The following is a 20,106-nucleotide window of genomic DNA, read 5'->3' as shown; positions in this document are numbered from 1 at the left end:
GTGTGTGGCAACATAAACAAAAAAAATATAGCTTAGAGGAATTCCATACACATTTTTGTCTATCTGCTATGTAAGTCCTTGTTAAACGTACATTATAACTGATCATTTGAAGCAGATATTTTATGTGGTAAAAAAGCCTTATTAAGTCCCAGTGGGGAGGATTCATGGCAGCCTGCACCCAAACTCGTATGTTTTGGACGGCAATATGGCTTGAACCTTTCTCAAAGACCGACGAAAATAGCCTTGTTTTCGAAGATCACGTGAAAACAATTAAAATAGGTCGTGTGTAAACACCTATCGCCGTTTAGAATCTACCTTTCTTATGCCCGTTTTCACCATCAATCCTATTTTTTAAGTGACCCCTATGAAAACAAAATTCCTGTGATGTGTTACCATTGCGGTCAATTAAAAATCCCATCAAAAACAATACTTGTCAAAAAAACCAAGTCTCGCAACTCAGTTGTTCTACGGTAAAAAGTTGTGAGATCCATGTAATACCAAGTCCAGGCCAGGAAATCTTTAACGTTTTACATAAATTATTGACTTGGCCATCGCACTAAATAATTTAATTTAGACGTGTTTTCATGCGATGGCCAAGTCAATATATTTATGTAAAACGTTAAAGATTTCCTGGCCTGGACTTGGTATTACATGGATCTCACAACTTTTTACCGTAGAACAACTGAGTTGCGAGACTTGGTTTTTTTGACAAGTATTGTTTTTGATGGGATCTCATTTCTTTTTGTATTTTGTAGACAGCAGTTATGTATCTAGAAAACTGGACCGAAATTTAAAAATTTTACTCGACTTGGCGGTTGCACTACCGTGCCCACAAATCTCATTTATTTTTGTATTTTGTAGACAGCAGTTATGTATCTAGAAAACTGGACCGAAATTGAAAAATTTCACTCGACTTGGCGGTTGCACTACCGTGCCCCCAAATATTTTAGTTTTTCCTTGATTCATACACCAAACACTACTTATATTCCAAATTTGAAGCTTCTAGGTCTGCTAGAAGTGCCTTAGAATTTTGATGATCGGTGAGTCAGTCAGTGAGTCAGTGAGTCAGTGAGTGACAAAATTAAGTAACTTTGACCCGTTATAATTCTTAAACTACTGGTTCAAATTGAATGAAATTTTAAATATACCGTGTCTTTACAATGCCTGCATAGCTAATGAAAATTCAGCCTTCTAGTTTTATCCACAACGAAGTTACAGGCCAGGCCGAAAATGGCCTGAATTGCTTCGAGAAAAGGATGGTACGGCCGTGCCGCTTTTTTGCTCGACTTGGTGGGGGCACTGCCGTGCTCCCAGATTATGGATTGATAGTGAAAACGGGCATTAGTTTTGCAAGGAAGATTTAGCTAAGCCTTGAAATTGATTTGAATTGAATGGCAATACGTATTTTTACCCGACTACGGCAAAGCAAAACGAGGGTTATGTTTTTATCGTGCTACTGTATTCAGTAGCAAGTTATTCCGTTTGTGACTAAAATTGGAGAAGTTGAATTTGTTTCCTTTTCCTCAAAAAGAAAGTAACATCTATGACGGTGATTGTGTTATCTTAGTGACCACCTGTAGCATTGATGAGCTGGTCCAGCTGAGTAATGCTTAATCTGATCTTTAACTTTAGTGAAGGTAGTATAGAAAAGACTTGGGAAAATGATCTTTTACCATTTGTTGTAAATTTTAGGATGTTTTTAATTTGGTGATTGATTTTCGAGCTAAGACTTGACTTATGACTTTTAGGCTGAGTTGCAGTATCTTACTTTACTACACTCAACATCAAATAAACCGCACCTTCCGCGACGCGAACTTTATAGATTTTCTTCTGACACAATTATAGTACCCCAACAATATTGGTGTTATTTGAAAGCCCAATAAATATCCTTAAAGAAAAATACATTTCATTTCTAAATAAATGATTAACATTTACCATAAATGTGACTTGAAAATAGACCTCACTTTGGGCTCACCTCTGGGATCAATTAGACCAATTTTTATGGTTATAAAACCAAATAAAGATCTCACGTGTCCTCTTTAACAGATGGATAGCGATTAATCCCAACTTAACAGTTTTATAGTCATAAAAAATGGCTATAGCGTAACTACCTATTTTTTGAAGAAGTGACTCTGGATCCTTGTAAAGACACATTTTTGGGGTAAAAACCTTTCCTTTAATGAAATGAAGTTTAAAACTAGGCTTTCAAATGGTACCAACGTTAGTGGGAAGTGGGGATGCATACGTTTGATAAGTGCTTGTCGCGGGAGGTGCGATTTATTTGATGCCGAGTGTAGTTTACTATAACACACGTCAAAAATCAGTCTAACTCCATACAAAAACACCGGTGACGGTTATACATAGTTACGGTCAAAGTGGTGCAACTCAGCCTTGTGGTATCACGACTTGTGGTATGCTTACTCTTATAAAATTTACTTCCCGAAATGTATTTTATAACATTTTCCCTACTTCGGTAACCTTATTTCTTATAAAGCCTGGTCCGTGAGCACGTAGAATCCCGTCCAATGACCCCAAGCTACCCATCCTTATCGCTCGCGCGTAATTATATTGCTGTGTGCTTGGGGTCATTGGACGGGATTCTACGTGCTCACGGACCAGGCTTTTTAGTAACAGACAAATATGTACGGGAAATCTTCAACCTCCTAGGATTCCATTTTTTGTTCCTGAATAATTTTGAAATTACTTCGGGTAAGCCAAGAATAATTTTGCGATCAGTCATCCAAAAGCACGAATATTACGTGGAAATTCACACCTTTTCCCAAAAAGTGAGGCAGTAAATCAAAATGCCGAAATAATAGGCATTTCGTTCGTATATAAATCACGATATTTACAATGGATGAACGGGCACAATAAAGTGCTACAAAGTAGCCCCTCCAACCTGTAGCCTTTCGCCCGTATTCACAAACGATGCTTACTTAAGTGAAGCAGCAAATCGAACGCACAGCGTTGAATAGAGCTCTGTCATTGGTTCATGCGTCACCCTGTGCGTCCACGCGTACTGTAAGACCTCATAGTGATCTTTGTGAATACTGGCGTTATTCATGTAACAAAACTTCAACGACAACAAAACATTGAGTTGCGATCCTATCGAGTAATCGTTCTATCAAAATGACCCTTGTGAATACGGATTTGGAACTGTTTTTCAATAGGACGACTTCTGAACGTCAGTAAGATCTTGACTGTCAAAATACGTGAATTTGGCCACAGTAGTAGTAGTAGTACTATTGCTTGTACTACAAAATAGTCGGTGGGCGCGGGTAGTGTGGTTGGGTACTTGTGCCGGCGTCACTAAGCGAAAATTTTAAGCTAAGTAATTTTATCTTTTTAATATCTAATTAAGGCTTAGTAGCACCACCTAACTTTGACGGCAACTGTAACGATAACCAATGTTTTTTGTATGGAGTTTAACAGATTTTTGACGTTTGTTAAAGTAAGATGGTGCGTCCCAGCCTAAGATCGTGAAACATTAAAGTGTTAATTTTGCTAAATAATAAAACAATATTCAATTGTACCTAAATTTTACTTGACTTACTATATTGTGATGAGTTCTACCATGCCTTCTTGCGTTGCGGTCGCGGGTTCTATGATTTATTTGCGAAGTAAACAGGTAGTTTCCCCTTACATAACGGCCGATGGAAAATAGTTATTTTTCCAGTTCCATCGACGGGGGGATTAGGGGCTTGGGAGACGTGTTGGGGAGAGATAAAAATAGTAAACGCGTCGGCGTGCCGGAGATCAAAAACAATTGAGCAAACATATTTTGCATATTATAGGAAATAGAATTTCAGCTATACTATTTTAATACTCAGTTTTAAACTCACTAACTTGGGTTATTTGATGTCGGGGAGCACCTGGATGCGAGCACGGGTTTATTCCTCTCGTTCCCACCGCTGCAACTCCTGTGTAGCCAAGATCTACAGCTTAACCTCCAGCCAGTGAAGGTCAAGTTTGTTCCGGGGGAAAGTTAAACTGTCATTGAACCCATAACGAATTTAATCAGAAGAACATAGGAGGAGTTTGAAATTAAAATTCGACTTCCCTCCAGCGCAAAGCGGATAACATACATCCACACATAGAATTTAAGCTTTAGCGTATTAACGCTAGTCTTCAAATCCTTCTACATATACGTAAGCGTCAGTTGATACGCTGGAATACCTCTTAAATAGGAATGATTTCAGGCAATAAACTTACCTACTGCTAGTAAACTTCTCGAAACCTATACCACTTGGCTGAAGTATATTTAACTTGCTATTAGCACTTGTATATTCCAATCGTTCTTGTTAACAAATCAGTATTTACCTAGCTTTTAAAATGTAATTCTTTGTACAGTCACGGAATGAAAAGGTTCGTCAGTTTTCAAATTGATTCCTTCAACGAATCGCGAGCACATATTACCTTTTGAAACTATGTTACAGAATAATCTCGAGTAAGAGAAAATAATCTTTAACTGTTCGTCAGTAAAGTTCAAAATTATTCGGATCAAAGTTGTTTGACGATTTATCTTGTCAAGAAGATTATTATGATTGATAAACTAAAACCTTCTTGTTGGTTCAACCTGCCATTATTATTTCTATTAAATAAAAAAAACTATTGTCAATTGGTCAATGTCATCATTACATTGCACTGATGGGATAGAAAAATAAACAAGCAAAACCTTATTTGTTAGCAAACGTCATATTTATTTAAATGTTAGCAGCACTGTTTCTTGCACTGTTATGTTGGCAGGTTTGACTCTTACAGTACCTAGTGCAAGCGAAAACCGACACTAAGGTGACGAACCTTTTCATTCTGCGACTGTACATACAAATAAAGTGCTTTTCTAGGTATCAATTTGTTATCAATTCAACGTAAATACCTTTTCTCGTTGCTAACGTCATGTACAGACTTTGTTTCGATAAAGAAAAAGTATCTAAAATGAGTTTTTTTAAAACTTTTCGTATTGTATGAACAGTCGACAGCATTTCAGACTATAAATCTATACTTATCTACTAAAAAAACTGAAGAGTTTGTTTGTTTGTTTGCGCGCCCTTATCTCAAGAACAGCTGGTACGATTTGAAAAAATATTTTGTTGGAAATCCCATTTATCGAGGAAGACTTTAGATTATTTAGCATCACCCTACAGCTAATAAGATCGGAGCAGTAAAGAAAAATGTTTCAAAAGCGGGAAATATTATTCAAACTATTTTCACGCGTAAGAAGTCGCGGGCACAGCTAGATTTAGTTTTAAAATAGGATATATTTCTATTAACACTAGAAGTGCCGAAGATTACGACCCCCCTAAAAGCGCCGCTGGGTCAATTTTGTCCCAGCATGTATTTTGTAACATTTTTTAATTTCAGGCATGAATATTGTGGTTAAAACTATTTGTAGTATCCTTAAAAAAAGGTTTATCTGTGTGGTTAAAACAATATGTACTTATTTCTTTAAAATATAAATGTATTCAATTTTAATTTTGAATTATTAAAATTTAGATATTTTTGGTTTCATTTAAAAATAGTCACATATTACGTGGTGTTATACTGTATTAAAATCATGAAATTACTACTTTAATTAGTCATTATTATTTTTAAAGAAAAAATAAATATCTTAAAAATAATAGTGCACATTTTGCACAAAGTTTTTTTGTATGGTTTTTTGTCTCTCTGGTGTACTATGTGTTTAGGAATTTCTATAGGTATGGTTATTTTTCTGTTATCTGTACACAAACAATGAAGTTTTTGACCAATTACAATGAAAAGTATGTACGTTTAATCTTCAAAATTTTATAAGTCACACATTTTAAAAATGTATCAAATCATACAATGTATGAACTGGCTTATGTCTAGAGGCCATCTTCCTACTAATATTATAAATGTAAAAGTTAATAAATATTGATGAATTGAAGGATGGATGGACTGATGAATGGATAGGATGGATGAATGGGTGGATATATGCCTGGAACTTGAACTAAGTGAGTATGGATTCATGGTTAGATCGATGGATGTTTTTTCACTCTTTTACGCAAAAAATACTAAGCCGATCTTAATAAAACTTTGCAGTTTTATTGTTAATACTTCAGAATAACATAATAAAGGCTATAATTTAGATAATATTCAGTTATTTGGTCAAAAAGCAACGATAAGTGTCAAGAAATTAGGTCTTTCTATGATAAACTTAATTTCTCACGGGTGAAGTCACAGGCAAAAACTAGTACAATATATTTACATTTCTGCATTGTCACGAGTCACCTAAACGCTCCTCACCTCTCCACTCTCGTATCTCCTCGAAAAAAGGACTCTTCATCGAATTATTGTGGCAAATACCAGGGTGGGACAAAATTGACCCAGTGGCGCTTCTAGGTAAAACCGATTTTTAAAAAATTTCTATTAATGTTATATTATCAAAAACATTAAAAAATGATAAAATTCAATAAATTAGAAAAAGTCAAAAAGTTTCATGGACTTTCGCTGAAAAATAAAAAAGTTAGAGCTGATCAAACTCGCGAGTGGGACAAAAATGGGACGGCGGCCTTTCTAGTGTTAAATAAAACGTCACAGTATTTATCTTAGCAAATAAACTTTAAAAGCCCGAAGAAATCTGTGCTTACAACTAAATACTGATATTATTTCAACAAATCCAAACCTTGAACAGAAATAAAAATAAGCTACTTGCCCTATTACAAAAACACTTAAGGCAGAAAGTACCTACATCAAAGAAGCAACGGAACAACCTAAATTAATAAGTTGCGACTTAATAATACTTACAGAGGTTACGTAATGTCTGGTGTTCAGACAGAAAAAGTAGGATGGTATTAAACATTACGGCAGCGTTTGTTAATTTGCCCGTCTCCATAGTCTGGTAATCAGAGAAAGAGAGAGAGAGGTTGACTTTTGTGATCGTTAATTGATTAAAAAAAGGTACAATATGGTTACATATTATACGATATTGAAACAAACTTGCTTTTTTTCTTCTTAACTTTCCGGTTCCCCTTTCCCGTCCCGTTCTCCTTTACAATGGAATGATGAAGTGGAAAAAAAGTGGAGACAAAAATTACCCTATGATGATGATTATGGAATTTTAAACTAGTTCGGTCATCAGATAATATTAGAGGTAAAGTAACTTAGGATTACTTTTTAAAAATGTACGAGTATATTTTGGACATGTTTGATAACATGTATATCAAACTTATGAAACTCCCTCGAGTTCGAAGAATAATTATTGAATACCTAGCTTGAAGGAAAGCTATTCGGACATAGTCGCTAGCAACGTCTAGCGAAAGAACTAATATTCGAGTTAAGAGCCCATTGACACTGGAATGCGACGCCCCCAATGCGAATTTTCATTACTTGGAGCTTGGGCGATATTTGGTTGTACAACTCGACCGTCAGACGTCGTTCTGGATATTTACGATGTTAATTTATTTATTTGATTTGGGACTTACTTATTTGCTTCGCTGTATTATGCCTTGGGTTTTGATAGGATAAGCTGTATTTGGGGCAAGTGCTATTGCCCTGAAAGGACTTATAATATCAAAGGATTTACGATGCGTATCATATAAAATATAAATGTCATGTTTACGTTTAGGTTTCGTAGTTCAATGCCCATGATATTGCCACAGAATACTTAAATAAAACCAATAACACTATATTTTGCATGGTAATCAATACCCTTGTCCTAAGGTCTACCTCATCCCATACTTTTTCAGATTTAATGTCATCACCAGTGTGATAAAAATGCCGGCTCATAGGGGTGATCAAGGATAGTTGATAGATTAGAGCCACGATAGCCCAACGGTGAAGTGGTCGGACTGGCCGACTCGAGATCCGAGGAACGCGGAACGAGGAAGCAAGAGAAGTGAGGAGGAAGTAATAAGTTCCAAATTCAACAGTGTCACATCTCTCCCCGGTCTCTACCACCAGAATAAATACAAATGAGTAGGTCATTTTCATAGAAACGCACCGAGCGCGGTTTGTATGTGAGCGCGCCAATACGTATGCGGCGCGCACGCACACACTGACAAAATTTTGCGGGGATTAGCGGGGTGTTGCGCGCTCGGTGCGTTTCTATGAAGATGACCTACTCATTTGTTTTTACTCTGCTACCACGCAAATGCGTTGTTTGCTTCATTTGTTTTTGCAAATAGACAAACCCTAAACGGGACTCAAATATGTGACCCAAACCAATATAAACATATTCCTATTCCCATAGCAAACAAAAGGAATAGCTGTAACCAAACGTGGAACTGCTAAATATTTCCAAGGCGACCAACGGTTATCGCTCCAATCTAGCCCGGATTTCCCCCGGGACTGGGTTGGCGGGAACTAAGTACGTAGATGTCTTGGCAATCAATATTGTGAATAACTTTACGATTGGTTGAATCACAGAATGGTATTAAAAAGTAGTTTTTCAAAGTTACAGTCAGTAATTTGTATTTAAGTAAGTATAGGCCATTAAAAATTTACTTACAAATCGTCGAATATTTGAAGAAAAAATATAAAAGATAAAAAAGATCAATAAAAAAAATGTAGGTATATCTACTTTACTTTTCATCGAAGAAAATTTCGTTTACAAAACACCTGACTCTATTTTTATAACATAAATGCTTTAAAAGGTCACAAATAGTTATGTATGTACGTTTCTCATTGACATAAGGTGAGGAAAGATGACGTAATGTCTGTAGTTTTTTTTTATATACCTATCTACTTCTTACTGTAACCGCGACCTTGCGTGGAAATTGTTTTTCAGTCAGCCGTCTAGTCTAACAAATATTTTATTCATATGATGATATGAGGCTGCCTTAAATAGATATCATGTTACATAGAGACGCTGATCAGACACATAGGTAGTTGTAATATAATCACGATATCTATAAGCACTGTCACACAATGGTGACTGAGATTTTTCCGCCACTTCTCAGCACCAGCCCTTATAAGTTGTCCCGAAGTGGTGGTAGGGCAAGCTATATTTGGGACGTGTATAAGCGCCCTGAAAGGTCTATTCCACTTTGATCACCTGGTTTTGATTACCCAGGTGATCAAAGTGGACTCCAGGCGACACTGGTGTCCTTTGATCAACCATGGATAATATCACCTAGGTGATCAAAAGGGACTTCTTATCCATGGGTAATCAAAGAACACCAAAGTGTCACCTGGAGTGGGACAAACCCCCTGGAAAAAGGCCTATGTACTGAATAAACTATTTGATTTGATTTGACTAGTCGACTTGTCCGTCCATTACGGAAATCGAAATACAGGTACGTACTACCTACCTGCCTTTTGAGGCACCTACCCACTACGTTTGCTCTAACTGTCGAATGGACACAGTAGGTACCCCTTTTCTTCTTTGACTGTATGTACCCTTTAGAAGGTCCAGCTATAGGATAAATTCGGGAACAGACAAAACCCATACGAAATTCTGAGAGTTGACCGTATAGATCTACAAAATGGCTGAATATATTGAGCGAGTGTCCATTGAGAAAATACTTTTCAATGATTACATTTTTATTTTTTAACATAATTTTATTTTTTGTTACAATAAAGATTTCTTCCTTTCTTTCAAAAGCTATAGTTAAATTGACTAAGTGTGTTTTGTGCAGTTTACGTACCTATTTCAGCTTTATACTTGTCATTTTGACATTTCCCACACTGAAACCACTGAAACTGTCAATGCTAAGGGCTGATTTTTCAATCGTCGGATAACTTTTAACTGAATAATAAGTTTGGCACATTGACAGTTTTAATATGGGAAATATATCAAAATGACAAGGTTATTCTTCAGTTAAAAGTTATCCGACGATTGAAAATCAGCCCTAAGATGAGTAATTTTGTTTGCAATCCCTTGTTAGCATGCTAAATCACAGACTATCCGCATAAATGTATATGGTTGAGTTTTTGTCATGCGACTCAGCAGCCTATAAAACACAGCCATAACAACGAACGGCTGGATACAAACGATATGCTATGCAAATGTCATTCATTCGACTTCTTGCGAGTCCCTTCATTTATCAAGGATTACTCTCTGAAGGATGGTTTTTGTTGCTTACAATGTACAGGGCCTTTTCTATTGAAAAAAGTGACTGTGGAAACATATTATCATGCTTGGAATATGACCATTTTGACGACTGACATTTTCTTAGTGTTATTGGCTTTATTAACACTGAAGGATACTTTTTGTTGCTTATAATGTACCTACAAGGTTTTTTATATTGAAAAAAGTGACTGTGGAAATATATCATGCTTGGAATAGTCAAGTGATTTGGGAGTTGTACTCCCAAAGTCCTGGTTGAACACGAGTGCTTAAAGAAATTACGAAAAGGAATTACGTCTATACAGGAATGTGCCGAAAAAATAATTTGTCCAATCAGGAATACGACGAAAAAGGAATCAATCGTATAACAGTCGTTTCATGAATCAAATCGATTTTCGATTGTAGGATTTCGGGTTTGCTTGCTAGTAAATCCCATCAATTCATGTCAGACATTATGGTTGAGATGGTTACCTTAATCAAAAATGAAGTCATGTCACTAACAAAATAAGTTTCAAAACAACGGTAACATTTAACCTGCGAATACCCGCTGATCATCCTCGCCAGTCTGAAGTGGGTCAAAGGCAGATGGATGTATCGCCTCGTGAAGAGACTCTTAGTAAAATAATTTGAGTCATATCACCACCAAATAAACTTTAAAATCGAGTGAACTTGCAAAGCGGTAACATTTAACCTGCGAGTGCCCGCTGAAAGTTGAAGTGGGTCACCGCTGTAGGCAGATGGATGTGTGCTTCGTGAAGAGGCTCTTAATAAATTAATTTGAGTCATATCACTAACAAATAAGTTTTAAAATCGAGTGAACTTGCAAAGCGGTAACATTTAACTTGCGAGTAGGTACCCGCTGATCATCCTCGCAAGTTTGAAGTTGGTAGATGGATGTAACGTCTCGTGAAGAGGCTCTTAATAAATTAATTTGAGTCATATCACTAACAAATAAGTTTTAAAATCGAGTGAATTTGCATAGCGGTAACATTTAACCTGCGAGTGCCCGCTTAATGTTGAAGTGGGTCACCGCTGTAGGCAGATGGATGTGTGATTCGTGAAGAGGCTCATTTGCTGAATTGCCAGCGTTTTATGCGCAATTGGTTTACAATCAAGGCCCGATAGGTTAACTGATTATTCGTCATCATGTTTTTATGTCAATCTTCGACAAAAACAAGGGATGTATAATATTTATTTTTAGTGAAAACTTCGATTTTGTCACTGCATAATGTCATCACTTCCCACCACAATTTCATCCATAGGAAATCCACTGCTGAACATTATGTCTCCCCCAAAGATTTTCATGTTGACCGGTTAGTAACGGCCTGCACTTTTATGAGGTCGTCTGTCCACCTTGTCTTAAATTTCCATACTGAATACACTAAATCAATCACACTTTTATTTATAAAAAAAAACTAAACTTGACTTAGATTAAGGCAAGTCAGTAGTTTTGTTAAATAAGCCATATTTCTTACAAAGCAGTTAGTAAATGGTGGATTAACTAAATAGGTCATTCTGGCCTAGATACTGGTACGTAGGCGTGTGTTATCCTTATGGGAGCGAGCTATGGGCTCATTTGCTAAATTGACACCATTAACGATATTAATGGAGAAATTGATTAGTAAAACAAATATGATGTTCTATGTGATGCCATATGAACTGCTTGTTACTGAACAAATGGAGGTTATATTTATACAGTCGACAGCTTATCTATAAAAGCGAAAGGTCACTGACTGACTGACTCATTGACTCATCACGAATCGACGTAGGTGCTAAGTTCGGGATTTTGCAAAATTCAAACCCTAAGGGGGTAAAACGGGATCCACGCGTACGAAATCGCGGGCGACCGCTAGTAATGTAGGTATATCAGTGTAAGCGTATACATTTTTCGTTGGAAAATATCTCCTATTGCAATGACACCACTGAGTTCAGTTCAATGTGTGATTCATACCCATCAAAATTGTACAGGTTTTTCGAGGCAGGTTTTCAAATATTAAACGACTGAATGTCTTTAGTACTAGCAACACCAGGTTAACAATTCAAAAGTTTTCATATCTAAAAATATGTTTATGCCATTATTTTAATATTTAGAAGATACTTCTAGAGCTGCCAAGTCGTTTCTGAGTATTGTTTTTCCAATAAAAATAAAACCTACCCTGTTCTTGGAATCCCAGAATATTATATGTAATAGGCTACCTTAATATACCCAGAATCAATATGCGTTATGTAAACATAGTTGGAGACATATTTTGAGCCTTACTGCTTCAGTTTAATGATTATTTTATTTTGCTCAGCTTGTGTAAAGTTAAATCACAAATGTTTTGATATTATTTCAAACAAAAATTAACATCCTACTTGTACTAATATTATGAATGTGAAAGTTTGAAAGAATTGATGTGTGTTTGTTATCTACACTTTTATGAAAAAACTACAGAACGGATTTGGATGAAACTTTACAGTATTATTATTTATACATCAGAATAATATATTAAGCAACTATAATGATAGTTCAATGACAAATTTCAAGTGGCCGAAACCTAATACTTACTTAATCAATACGACAATCAATGATGAAATTATTGATATTAATGGAGTTTCGACAAATTAATGGTTTGCGACGTGTCTGAAATTATTGAGTTTGATCTTTATTAGTAAATGAACGTAGAAACCAATCTTAATAATTCAATAACTTCGTGTTATATCCAGACCCGTTTTCTTAGAAGTTATCAAAGATCGTATATCTGATTTGCTTCAGTAGAATACATAATGTAAATTCCGTATCAAATGAAAATTTTCTCAGAATTGTTTGTGAACAAAATAATAACTTAGGTAATTACCCAACATAATTTGAGCAAAAGGTAAAAGTGGGAAATGTTTTTATTTAAACTTCATTTATAAAAGTTTCATTAACAGCATTAATTTTTATATACCAGATATTCTTATTTTTACATCTACACATCAAACAGAGAACGGGCAGCAGCGCTCTCTGAAAAACATCAATCTTTTAAACTGCGATCGCCAACCCACCTGCCAAGCGTGGGGATTATAGCAAAACTCTCCACTGAACTGCTAAAGGACTGTTGATGATGATGATGACGATTCTTATTTTCATATCTAGTTTTATTTTTTAAAACGAGTAAGTACCTACTGACTTACATATTTTCAGGAGGGCGTCCTACATACACTACGCTTGCCGAGACGCGGTTATTAAAACCGAACCGAGAATAATGTATTGGTGAAACACCAATACATTATTCTAACTTGTTTAGTATTTATGAAAGCCCAAGTTCTTTGGTCACAAAGTTTTAACAGCGAAGTTATCACAACGAGTACCTTTCAAGGAAAACTGAAATAAACTTCACTAACAATGAAGATTACTGACTGAAATTTTGATACAGTCCAATATTATTGTTAGACCTATTAACGATAAAACGTCACAACCTGGGTGATATTTTCCTCGATCTTAGGGCTCCTTTCCCATGGATCCCGTGGATTGCCATCAATCCAGTTTTGCAGGATCCTATATTATTGGATCCCGCAAACCTACTACTAAACGGGATCCTACAAAAAACAGGATGTTTCCATGGGAGAAGCCCTTAAATTGTCAATAGAATTCCATACAAGTTGAGTAGACCCATGAGTTACACATCAGTCTTCATTAACGTACGTCATCAACGAACGCAATGACGTGGAAAATTGGGACGTTCCAAAGCTGAAAGATAGTCGTCACGTCAAACAGGATCACGAATGAAATTCAGCCGTGTGCATAAATTGAATCTAGGATAGAACGGTTATGGGTTGGAAAAACGGAATTTTTCGTAGCGTGCCTTTTAGGGTAGATTGCCGTAGGGTATGTGGATTTGCAATCACTTGATTGCTACCACGTAATGGTTACCACGGGTTTAATTTCTGTAACTGTGCACTTTGAGTTCTGTACAATAGAGTACTTTTCTACAATCGTTGGCAACGCAATCCGTAAAGATTGTAGTTCTAATTTGGCTGTTCGTAGGCATGATATTGGTATTGATATAAACAACAAAATCCATTAAAAAGCTGCCAAAACAATCTTGTACAAAAAGTATAAAAAAAATAGGAATAAATAATAATAATGTTAAATTAATTCACATTATTTCTGGCATCATGGTATGGTGAAGTCAGATATTAATTTGATATATCACTTTAATTTTTTAAATTTTCATACAAAATAAATTTTATAAAATCCGATTTGTATGAAAATTAAAATAATTAAAATGAAGATATCAATTTTCTGACTTCACCATACCATTTATATGCCCATGTTAACATGGGCTAGTGTCGGCTCATATACCCATTTACCTAACACCCTGTAGATACCTAAGAGGGAAATTATATTAAAATTAACAATATGACTATACTATGTTACGAGTGCTTATTATTTTCTTCTTTTTCCTTCTGATGTGTAATGAAAAATGGCACTAAATTATGTATTTCCTTACTGGTACATGAAATCCCCATATAAATATAATTATTCGAATATTGAATGTATGTATTAATTAATTACGTATGATATTATCCGTTTTCCCCCTATCCATCCATACTACTTAATATGTTACTACTTATATTCACATTAATTTTAGGCACGAATTAACCTCTATCTGTTTGTTACCTTTTACGCTTAAACCACTAAAGCGATTTAGATGATGAAATTTGGTGGATAGTTTTTATCCCTGTTTTTGAAAAAGGGACTCGTGTACACTACAATAAAATAAATGATTAGTTATATAAAAGATGAAAATGTTTGGAATATTTAACTGCCTATAACTCGCATCAATATTAAACTTAAGACTTTGTAAACCCTTAAAAAGAGGCTGACAATAGTGACTGAGTTTCTTGCGCTGCTTCTTCTCAGCACCGGCCCATTTATTGGCCCGAAGCAGTGGTAGGGTTAACACTGGGACATGTAAAAGTGCTTTTTAAAAGCCAAAAAAGCTTGATTTTCAAAATTGAAATTCACGGGCGAAGCCGCATTCAAAAACTTACTTAGTAAGTAAGTAATCATGATTTGATTACTATGAAAAAGTTTTTATTTAGGTCAAACGTGCTCACCCAATCTAGTGGGATCGAAAGCTTCATAATTACATTAAATTTAATTACGCTCCCGAGATCAAATTAATACCAGGAAAATAATTGATTGTTCGCCTAAATAATTGATGAGTTTTTAAGTAAGGGTCACTAGAGCCCATAGGAACAAAGGGAAATGTACCGGTGGGACAAAACTTTCATTTTATGCAAAGAACTTTTAATTTACGTGGCGATAGTCAGGTGGTTATAGTTTAGACTCGATTCCCAAAACAAGAGTACCAAACTGTTTTTTTTATTATTTACAATGTTTGGTTACTGCTTACACAACAAAAGTGACCAAGTAAGTCTAGCTCACTACAGAATTATTTGTTTAATTTACACAACATTTTGTTCCTCATAATCAAAGTGTTCGGTGGTCACTTTTGTTTTGTAACCAGTAACCAAAATTTTTTTTTAGTGTAGTTTTTTTCTTGTCATGAACTTCTTTTACTTCCTACGTTTGAAACATATTAATTAGGTCCTTATTACCAAGCATACGACAAGATGTCCTTTTTTGGCTATCAGGCAGGGGGCGTAGTGTGTCAAAAAATCTAAGTAGGTATGAAGATTTTAGTTCTTGAAAGTACTTATCCGTCAGTGACGCTCGCTGCTGTACAATCCGTCATACATTTATTGTAATTTTTTCGATATCGAAAACGTTTGATGTAAACCCGCACTACGCCTCCATATTATCTTTTTTTCAGTCAGAAGTAATACATAATTAAATGTTTTGTGTTTAGTGCTAGCTTATGTTGTTCTTTTTTAAGTTTTAGTCAAAATGTCTTTGTTAAATGACCCAGCAAGAATGAAGCGCTGCTAGAAGAGTCGGATTCCGAGATTGAAGAATTTCAGGCTGTAATAGCCAGAACTTAGAAATGGCAACGAATGTGAAAAAGACACAAGTAATGTGGACTTAGTCTTCGGATAATCTCAACCTTGCATTAATATGACGCCGGCAAGTGCGTCATACCACATTTACATGCCCAGACCATTTGATTACATACTGCACCAGTTGCAGCAGTTCCATGGCTCTGAATGATGAAGTAGAAGACTGATCTCATTGTATCTGCATATAAGAAGTTGATTTGATCTCTTTTTCACTATTTAACATTGTTGATTCCTATAAATACTAAAAAACTTTACCAAAAACAAAAAATATAGACTCATTGTGTTTTTACACATGATTTTTTCATGTTTTGTTCAAAAATTCATAAAAAAATGATTTATATTATGTATCAGCTTTATTTTTGTTTTATTAGCTCAGTAAAGAACCCTATAAATATAGACAGTAATTAAAATTAAGATTACTTGTTCGATTTTCTGAAAAATTCTCGATGAAGAATGGGTCAATATGACCCGGGGTCATCGTCTTTGCAATTATTTTCACGTCATTGGCGCCGGGTTAAAGAAAAGCCTTCAAAGCAAAATAGGCATTTTGTTAATAAGCTCCCTTGATCATCAATTACTTATATCGTATTGGATGAGATTTCAAACAAAAGCAAGCCTATCAAATAAAAATAAAAGTCGACATATAATATCCAATTTACCAGTCTTTGGGATCCCATTCCATTGGATCTACAGCATATGTATATTATTATGTAGTGATAGTTAAAAACTTTGTAGGCACATCAGTTTCATCATACATTATTATAGATAAGTAGGTAGATGAGTAAATTTATTCTTGTATTTTTTTTAGAGATGAAACGGATAGTTGTTTGGCCGGATACCGGATACCGGATATCCGGCCAGGTGCTAGGCCGGATAGCCGGATATCCGGCGGCCGGATAGTTGGCTCATTGTCTCGTTGCATGTCGTGACGAGTTTAGCGCCGCACAGATGCTTCAAACACGATCAGTGGGTCTATTAGTAGACTCGACTAGTCACACTTTTCGAAAATCGAATCCGTCCAAATAGAATGTCAGATTTTGCCACTTGTCTAGGGGGCAGATCAATTCGGGCGATTTCGGTTGCTATCGTGAGTGTGTGATTGAATAGCGAAAATTAAATTAGTTTACTTGCTGCGTAATCTGACTATAGATGACCCACGCTGAACTGTCCCACCAAACTCAATGACAGGGGGGCGCTACCATCGTTCAACTATATGATTTCCAACATGGCAAAAATCGGAACCAGCGATCCGGTATTGACGGTGGCGCCCCACTGTCAATGTCATGCATAGGACAGTTCAGTATTTTGGAACTATAAACTGCATGCATATCATGTCATCAGACCATCAGCGAAATAAAGATCGCTTTTTTATTTGGCAATATTTCGACATTAACAGATATTTACTATTAATGTATTCGTCATTAGAGTGAATAGCCCAGAATAAGAAATAAGTTTTTTGAAAGGACTTAATATGGCTTTTTTGTAACTTTTTGGACTTTAAATAAAAGCCGTCATTATTATAAGCCATTTTATTGATATTTACCTCAAAGATTAATGTATTTCATTTTATTAATAGGAAATTGTCGTAGTTTTTTAATATCCGGTATCCGGCCGGATAGTGAGTTACTATCCGGTATCCGGCCGGATAGTAAATTTAGGCCGGATATCCGGCCTACCGGATAGTTACCGGATATCCGTTTCATCTCTAATTTTTTTCTGACTAAAATAATCCAAAAGATTTGTTTTTTTAAATGCGTATAGGCCTCTCGAATATTCTCTACGAACGTGCTTGTTATTTTATAAATGGAAACTACCCGCTGTTTCATACCACAAAGTTAAAAATTTTTCCTCATTCATTTCTATAATCTCAATTGTAAAATATTAATCACCAGTTTTAATTTGTTGAATAATGAACGTCATAAAACGCGCTAAATCACTTCCCAAAATTAGAGTAACGTCTGTTTAATACGCAATAAACGCACAATAGTAAAAGGCATAAACTTATAAGTACCGTCGGTACTTTAATTCCGAAACGACCTCACTAAACGTTAATGAAAATAATTACTTCGAGCATACCCACATGGACTCTTTCAAAACGAATCTATAGAAATACTCATAATACATAATAGAAATGTTCAGCGGCGCTTACCAGTGAAAAAAGTAAATCCGAGATGTGGAAACATAAACACAGCACTGTACACACACACACGGCTATATTTTATTACAAATCTTCGGGAAAACTCCGACACTGCGCGCTCGAGGGCGCTTCAAGCGGTACTGACAGCGCGCCGCGACTCTACCAAAGAGTAACCAGAGGAAAATTCGCAGACTCGTCATTATGCAAATTTGACGAAATTGTACTTATTAAGATAACGCGAATGCCTTTCGACTCGGATTGTTGGAAATTATGTTGCTTTTGTCATTTCTAAAACGAATTATCAGCAGAACAGTTATTTAATTCAATCATTTTCTTCAGCAGAATTTGAATTTGCTTTGGTAGACTTCGTTGAATATATTTTTTCGCAATTACTTTGTAAGTAAGATATCAACTGGACCGTTATCTTCGAGGCTTAACAATGGTGGTCATTCATATTTTATGATCAATTAATGTGCTATTGTTTCCTCGCAGAGTCTAATTGGTAGTAAAACTTCTTGTAATTATTTAGGGCCATAATTAGTACCTCGCCACATTACTGCAGTTTAGCTGTTAACTTATTTACGTTACGGTTTGATGCCAGGAGAGTCGTTAAAATGCCTAACAAAGTAGCACCTATTATCTGTCTGAACGAGCCTTTGATTTCCTTCCATTTTAAATAAGTAATATTTACCTAAGATAATTGACTAAAAGTAACTACATTTTTGTGAAAAGGTATAAAATCAAATATCTTTATTATTTTTAGATCACAAAATTGGAACCCTACAAAAGTTATTTTAAAGATACAAAAATCATGGTCAAAAGCAAAAAGAACTGCATGCTATACGAGAATAAATTAGGCATGTCACTCCCCGATCTCAGCGAACAACTTTTCCACCCCACAAAACTACGTGTTTAATCTTTGACAAGGCTTTTCAGTCATCCCTCTCTGCCGCAACGGTTGATTGGCGCTATCTCTCTCGGTCGTAGTGACGTAGGCGCGCGGGAAACTGAACGGAGTTTGTTTGAGCCTTGAACATTCTGTAAAGTACGGCATATTGAGCTAAACACTGTTGCTTCTTATGTAATTGTAATTAGGATTATTTTGCAACGAAAGTGTGTTATGCTGGCGACTGTACATAGCTGTGTAAATTTACAGTGTGCGATAATAAATTTAAGTTACAGCGTTTTAGATTAAAACCTAAGGTAGGATTGGAATTTTGTAGATCCGAGTGGGTGGAAACCGTTTAAACTGGAATTTGTCTTTTTAAGGTTCGACCAAACCAACGCGTGCCAGCCTGCGTGCGCGATGGCGATCAGTAGAAATCAGTATTATCGCCATCGCCCTCGCCATCGCGGCTGCCATAAAACGTAATGCATACATAAAGGTGTATGTGTGAAATGGAAAAAGTTGTTATTTGTTTACATCACTATAAGCGTAGACTTTTCTGTCGAAACCAAAGTTTTAAAATAGCAAAAACAAAAAGGTTTTCCCAAAAGGGCTCCCACGCTCCCAGTTCACAAGTAATTTCTATTTTCAGCTCTTTCAGGATCTTTAATGATTTCTACTATAGTTTGTTTAACTATAATCCCAGATATTACTTCATTACCACTACTTCATAACTAAGTATCGTGTTTTCCATTAATTATTTCAAAGTTTTCAATTCCCATGATAGAGACTAACTTCCTTATTACATAAAAAGTTACACAAGCATCAAATAAAATGACACTTTCATTCTAAAAACGTCACTTTAAAACAGTGTTCAATGCGCGTGTAAAATATTCCTGCACCAATTGCTGACATATAAAAAATGTATTCTGCATTACATTAAGTTATGATTAAAACACGTTTTGAATTTGTAATTTTGGGTGAAATTTCGACGCGAGCGCCCCCTGCCAACTTAATTCTGGAGCGCAACGTCGTTAACGGTAACCTGATTATACCATGTGAACGGTT

General features: G+C 35.7%; 1 protein-coding gene across 1 annotated transcript in view; it reads right to left on the bottom strand.

Moving 5' to 3' along the window:
* LOC135077966 (neuroglobin-like) overlaps window positions 1–18,276 on the bottom strand; it is a 126,856-nt gene extending 108,580 nt beyond the window's left edge. Inside the window, exon 1 of the mRNA XM_063972506.1 lies at window positions 18,165–18,276. The gene's annotated coding sequence lies outside the window, so the exon portion shown is untranslated. The remainder of the gene's footprint in view (window positions 1–18,164) is intronic.
* Between the last annotated feature and the right edge of the window lie 1,830 nt (window positions 18,277–20,106).

The sequence above is a fragment of the Ostrinia nubilalis genome, chromosome 14, assembly GCF_963855985.1.
Source record: "Ostrinia nubilalis chromosome 14, ilOstNubi1.1, whole genome shotgun sequence".
Classification (NCBI taxonomy): Eukaryota; Metazoa; Arthropoda; class Insecta; order Lepidoptera; family Crambidae; genus Ostrinia; species Ostrinia nubilalis.
Note: the sequence above shows the minus strand (reverse complement) of the source record. Positions and strands in the feature narration are given on the sequence as shown.